This window comes from Miscanthus floridulus, unplaced genomic scaffold, assembly GCF_019320115.1.
Source record: "Miscanthus floridulus cultivar M001 unplaced genomic scaffold, ASM1932011v1 fs_661_1_2, whole genome shotgun sequence".
Taxonomy (NCBI): Eukaryota; Viridiplantae; Streptophyta; class Magnoliopsida; order Poales; family Poaceae; genus Miscanthus; species Miscanthus floridulus.
This window is the reverse complement of record NW_027097075.1, coordinates 66,501-73,056: the sequence shown is the minus strand read 5'-3', so window position 1 is coordinate 73,056 and position 6,556 is coordinate 66,501. Positions and strand designations below refer to the sequence as shown.

The following is a 6,556-nucleotide window of genomic DNA, read 5'->3' as shown; positions in this document are numbered from 1 at the left end:
ACATATCTCCATAGCGGAGGAGATCCATCGTCGTCCATCGATCAGGAGACGGGTTCGAGATGGCGAAACAGCAGCACCAGCAGGCTGTTTGCATGGTGTTTCTGATGGCCTTTATCGTCCTCTCTGCCATGCACGCTGTCCCCGTGGAGGCAGGTGGGTTTGTATGTAGTCCCATTTTCATTTTTATTTCAGATTGCAGTTACAATTAAACTACAACTGTCCATGAACACACATGTACGCATACAATGCAGGGCGAGCGCTACGTGAGGCATCCTCTATTCCAAAATTTGACCCCCTGGACCCAAACAGCAGGCCTTCTGTGCCTGCTGGCGAGCCATACACTCGCCCAGGATGCACGAACGTCTACAATTGCCATGGAGCACCATAAGCCTTGCCTGCTTATAAGGCAGGGCAGCTAGTCCGATCCAGCGCATATAGCACATGCTTACATGGCTAAAATAAAAGCCTAGCTGCTGAGCTGCATGGGCGTCTTGTCTGCACATGAATCGTGCATATGTTATTTGCCCAAATCCTGGGATGCTAATCCCTGCGATTGAAGCAACCATGTTATTAATGATATGTGTGTGTAAAGACATGTAAGTGGCTGGTGTAACTGACATGGTACTTCATCTGTATCTATATACATAATATTAAAGAGCTAAAATTTTTGCTATCAAATTTTTGTCCAGCTCAATCACAAGCCAGCTCAATTGAGTAGGCTTCTTGGAAGGGACAATTTACCCACGACAATTATGGAGTCGCACCGATCATCCTCGAAGCAGTTGCTTCAAAGGATCTCATAACTCAGAATATGGCATTGCTTTCTTTGGTGTGCCTGGGTCTAATAATGACATTAATGTCCTGAATCAGTCCCCGTGCATTATTCATTGATGCATTGGAAGGTCAACACCTCAAGTTCAGTTTTCTGTTAATCGGAGCAGCTCCCAGTCGAGCCATGAGGGGGGAGCCAAGTAGTAGTCGACAACTACCAGGAGGGAGGACTAGGACTGTAGGAGGAAGGGGAACAAATAGGAGAGGAGCCTTGGAGGAAGCCAAGAACCAGCCCCATTATTCATTGATGCCGGAACTCTCAGTTAACTTGCTTTTGCACTAAAAACTCACTAAATAATTTGTATTGCTGAACCAAATCAAGTCCACGCATTGCAAGTGTCATGACTCAACATCTCTGCTCCTCGGGCACCTAACCCAATTTTGGAGCAGATTATGCTTCCCCTTTCTCATACTTAATGATAAAGGGTTAAACTATTTTCCTTCTCCGGCCGTCAGACAAATGACCGGTGGCGCTGCAGCCTGCTGGGTGCCGCCGTCCAGTTGCTTTGCTCTTCCCAGCAAGAAAATGGCACCAAACTCTTCTCTCCTCCCGCCATTTCGCTCCAAGAGAGCTGCTGATTGAATAAAGTAAAGGAAAAAAGAGGCTCTCATCCAAGCCGTTCCATACCATATGGATGGTTCAGGTGCAGCCACTTCTTATCTCATTGCACCTAAGCCATCCATACAAGAATGAACGGCTTGGATGAGAGCTCTTATTTGCCCTGTTTTTTTTTTGTATCATTTTGTATTTATCCTCTGCTCTCAAAGCTCGTAATCAGCTACCTTTGTTGGACTTTAAATATTTAGAGAAACTGGACAGTACATGATCTATCATCCTAATCGGTCTTGACATAAACTTGAAGCCCAAATAAAATATTAATACAAATCTTTGAACATGGTCCTGATTTTCTACTTTACATAGGAAAAAAGAGGTTCTCATCCAAGCAGTTCCATACTGAAAGCCCTAGTTTAATTTTGAATAATTAATGAAACCTATGGACTAATCCTTGAGCTAAGTGTGTAGACAAGAGAGGATGGTCCAAAGCCAAGTGATGGAACTAGATGATGGTCATGGTGATGATGATGACCAAAAGAGATGATCAAGTGCTCTAACTTGGAAAAGAAGAAAGAGAAAAACAAAAAACAAGTGTTGATAGGTATCAAATAGGTTTTTATTTTGACATTCAAGACACCATAGAGAGTGTGAGTGTGTTTAGGATCGATAGTCGTACTATAAAGAGAAAAAAATCTTTGGCTAAGTGGTTATCGAGTGCCACTAGGTGAAGCTATAATTGCATATGCATTAGGGACCTAGTGTGCTAACAATCAACCCTTGGAAAATGCTTGGAAAAAGGCTAACACACGTGCACATGAGTTATACACTTTGTGGTTAGCAACTTAGAAGCAAGGGTGAATTGTTTGAGGAGATAGAAAAAGAAAAGGAGAAGAAGTGCAGGGATCGGACCCTGGTGTCGGGCTGACCGAACCCAGGAGGGGTGAGTCCGGTCACTAGCCCTAGGTCTCCTCCAAACACTGTTCATAGAGTCAGGTCACAACTCAGTGAGGTGCACGGGCGAGGCCTGTGAGGACCGGGCCCTGGTGTGAGTCTGGTCATCACGATCGGACTGAGTCCGGTCACATCTTTAGCGCTCGGGAGCTCTTTGTGTTCGTTTGGACTCGCGCGTGTTTATGAGACCGGACCCTGACTCTGTGAGTCTGGTTCGGAGCTGTTGTTCACGAGTAACTTAAGTGACCGTTGAGATCTGATGGACAGGATTCAAATCGGGACATGGCACCCATTGGATGACCGGACCCTGCCTAGAGTCCAATCATAGAGTCCGGTCAGCTCTGCGCAGCCCAACGGCTCCTTGAGCCAAGGGGGCTCTATAAATAGACTTGGGCTGGCTCTAGCTCACTCTCTTGCACATTTTCATCAGTGATTCATCCTTATAAGCTAAAGCAAACACCTCCCACTCATCTCCTCCATTGATTCATCATCAAAGTGAGATTATGAGTGATTCCTAGTGCATTTGCTTGAGTGATTGCATCTAGTGGCACTTGGAAATCGTTGTGGCTATGGATTTCTTGTTACTCTTGGTGCTTGCCGACACCTAGACTGCTTGGAGTAGCGGAGGAGCTTTGGCACGAGTTGGTGATTGTTCGTGGCCATCTCCCAGTGATTGTGAGGGGTCTTGTACCTTCCCCGGTGGAGAGCCAAAAGATAACTCTAGTGGATTGCGTATGTCATTGGGCTACCTCACTTGTGGGTAGGTTCTTGCGGCGCCCAAGTGGTGGGCTAAGTGTGTGATATCTATTAGCCGCCGAACCACCAAGTGTTGTCGACACAACGAGGATGTAGCTTGCCGGCAAGCAAACAAACCTTGGGATAAATCTTGGTGTCATCTCTTGGTATTCATATTGTGATTGATCGTCTCTTGCTGGCATTGGTAACACTCTCTACCACTTGTATTACATTCATATTCACTTGTGTAGTGGTAGTTGTAGTTTGAGTAGAGTAGCTCTCTTGCTAGTTAGTTGAGTAGCTTGCTTAGCCTCTAGGTAATTGTTAGCTATCTCAACTAGTGTACATTAGTGACATAGCTCTTGAGTGCATCTAGAAATCATAGCAACTAGAATTGTTGGTATAGGTGGCTTGCAACCTTTGTAGAGCTAGAGCAAAATTGCATTATGCCATTTAGTGTACTAACCATTTGCTCTAGTGAATTTGTAGAGAATTTTTATAGGCAATTCACCCCCACTAGCCATTTAGGACCTTTCACATACCATATAGATGGTTTAGGTGCAGTCACTGCTTATCTTGCACTAGCATCAGTGACTGCACCGGATCTGCGTCCCATAACTATAGATCACCACGGGAGGGGTACCAAAGCAAGAAAGCAAGTAAACACTCAGGCCCGGCCCTGAGGGGGGGAGGGGTGGGGGAGGGATGGCCATCCTAGGCCCATGCCACCGATGGGCCCCTACCCATGTATGTATAGAGTATACACTAGTAGTAATACATATACGCCAGAGCGCCAGATCCCCGACTCCCCGACTCCTAGCGATCACGGTGTGTGCGACGCGGTCACGTGACCTTCCGCCTTCGGGCTTTCCTTCCTACGTGTGCGGCGTGGGCGCATGGAGAGCGGGACCTGGTGGCGTCGGCGTTCACTTTCAGCAGAGCAGAGCAATGGCAAATCACAGGGCCCTAACCCTAATCTCACCTCTCACGTGAATACGTGATCCCTCATCTCTGATTCCTGTTCGACAATCGGTAGTTCCAGCAGAGCAGGCAGGCGCCAGGCGGTAGCAACCAACAAGGTCATCAATTTAGTTACTAATTGTTTCTCACGTGATTCCTACAACTTTATTAAATTGTTATTTCTCTAAATTTGAACATTACCACGTCATCGAGAAAGTACACTTTTTGCGACAACAAAAGAAAGAAGAAAAAAACGAATAGATGATTTGATACAGGCCCTGTTCATTTAGCTGAAATTTGGCTGATATTGCTTCTACTTATGCTAATTTGTTGTGAGAGGAAAATACTATTCTTTCACTTAAAAGTACTGCTGAAGAACAAGGGGCTCTTCATAAATTTCTTATAAGAGTAATACAAGTACTTCAAGAGATCCAGATGCATTGACGATAGTTGCTGTGGAGGAAGGAGCTAATGCTAATCCAGAAGATCAGGGCTATATTGATTGTGAAGCGATTGTTGGATGAGATTGATATTGACACCATTATCGATGACTTCGCATCAAGGAACGTTAGAAGAACTTTTTGAGATAATTTAATATGTATACAAATTATGTCATATGAATATTACTTTTGCATTCAGTTAATTGCTTATTAGCAACCTATTTTTATATATTTGTATTTGTATATATACTACCAATGGGTACTACTAGTAGTATTATCGTGTTCATATAAAAAGGTCCAAAATTTTAGCTTCGTTCTAGGTCCAAGAAAACTCAGGACTGGCCTATAAACACTCTGCAGGCAAAAATCCAAAGACATCAAACCACCCATCGAATTACAACAACCAGTCACCCTTGTCGAATTTCTTTGTCACTGCCAAATCATCCGGACATGAAGAGAATGGAGCCCGAGAGCAGGCTGACCATGAAAGGAGAAGTTGTTGTGTGCTGGAAATAGAGGAGCGAGCTGATCAGACATGAATGATGGTTCCTGCGAGAACGATCACGACTACGGTTGTGGGCTCATGGTCGTCGTGGCCGAGCACATCACCAAAGCAAAGGTGACTTCCCAGTTCTTACACACAAGCACTGCATTTTAGTTTAAGCGTACACAATAACCATGGCATGAGCACCCACTTTCTAGGCATATCATCGTCTCATCAGCATAACTGGCATGATTGCAAGCACCCAGTTTCAAAAATGCATGAGCACTGAATTTTCAGAGATAATTTTTAGAACGATCGCATAGGTTTGAATCACGTTACCCATGAGTACTAGTTAATTTTCAGAAGCGTGATAGAAAATTGATCACGGTAATCATGAATAATGTCATACAAACCTGCGCAGGGTTAAATTGTGAATTTATGTTTTATCTCTTGGAATGGAGGCTACAAGAGCCTATAGGAGGCTCTATCTCACTATATGGTGGTAGTAGATTTGTTAAGCTGTTTTCTAAATATACAACTTTTCGATAAATGATTTATATATGACAATGGATATGGCAAATGGCTAGGCATGCATTTCATTTGATTTATTATATGTTTCCTGAGTATTTTATACTCTCTCTTGCTATTAGCCCTCCCCTATTCAGATGAAAAGAGACAACTTATGATGTGAAAGCTCTAGTTTGGTTTTGGTGAATTGATAAAACCCTAAGTGCTAACCTAGTTTATGAAGTGATCATGAGATAGGTAGCACACTCCAAGTTGCGAGGCAAACAAAGATCATAGCATGATGAAGATGATGCCATGGTGATGATCAAGTGCTTGGACTTGGAAAGAAGAAAGAGAAACAAAAAGCTCAAGACAAAGGTATAAACCATAGAAGCTATTTTGTTTTAGTGATCAAGACACTTAGAGAGTGTGATCACATTTAGGTTTGATAGCCGTACTATTAAGAGGGGTGAAACTCGTATCGGAATGCGGTTATCAAAGTGCCACTAGATGCTCTAACTCATTGCATATGCATTTAGGATCTAGTGGAGAACTAACACCCTTGAAAATGTTTGTGAAAATATGCTAACATATGTGCACAAGGTGATACACTTGGTGGTTGGCACATTTGAGCAAGGGAGAAGAAGTTAGAGGTGAAATGGAGTTGGTCGTAAAGATGCTAGCGTCGGTCAACTGACCGGACGCTGGGTCGCTCAGCGACCAGACGCTGAAGGGCCGCGTCCGGTCGTGTTGTCGGTCAGCATAGTAAGAAGTCACAGTGTGACCGAACGCTAGCAGGGTCTGGTCGAGCATGACCGGACGTGTCCGGTCGGCAAAAATCAGTTTTGGAACCTTACTGTTAACGACCGGACGCTGGGTGTTCAGCGTCCGGTCAACACAGGCGCAGTGTCTGGTCGAGACTGATGACCGTTGAAGTTAGGACACGTGGCTAACTGCGAGCGACCGGACGCTGGGGGCTCAGCATCCGGTCAACTAACCGGAGCGTCCGGTCAGCCCGCGTTATGCCCAGTGAAGCGGTATAACGGCTCTATTTCATAGGGGCTTCTATTTAAGCCCCATGGCCGGCTCAAG

The 6,556-nt window shown here is 44.6% G+C and overlaps 1 long non-coding RNA gene across 1 annotated transcript; it reads left to right on the top strand.

Annotated features, from left to right (window-relative positions):
* On the top strand, window positions 1–678 carry LOC136532577 (uncharacterized). The gene is made up of 2 exons (XR_010778256.1): window positions 1–153; window positions 252–678. It is a non-coding gene; the product is annotated as an uncharacterized lncRNA (long non-coding RNA).
* The last annotated feature ends 5,878 nt before the right edge of the window (window positions 679–6,556 follow it).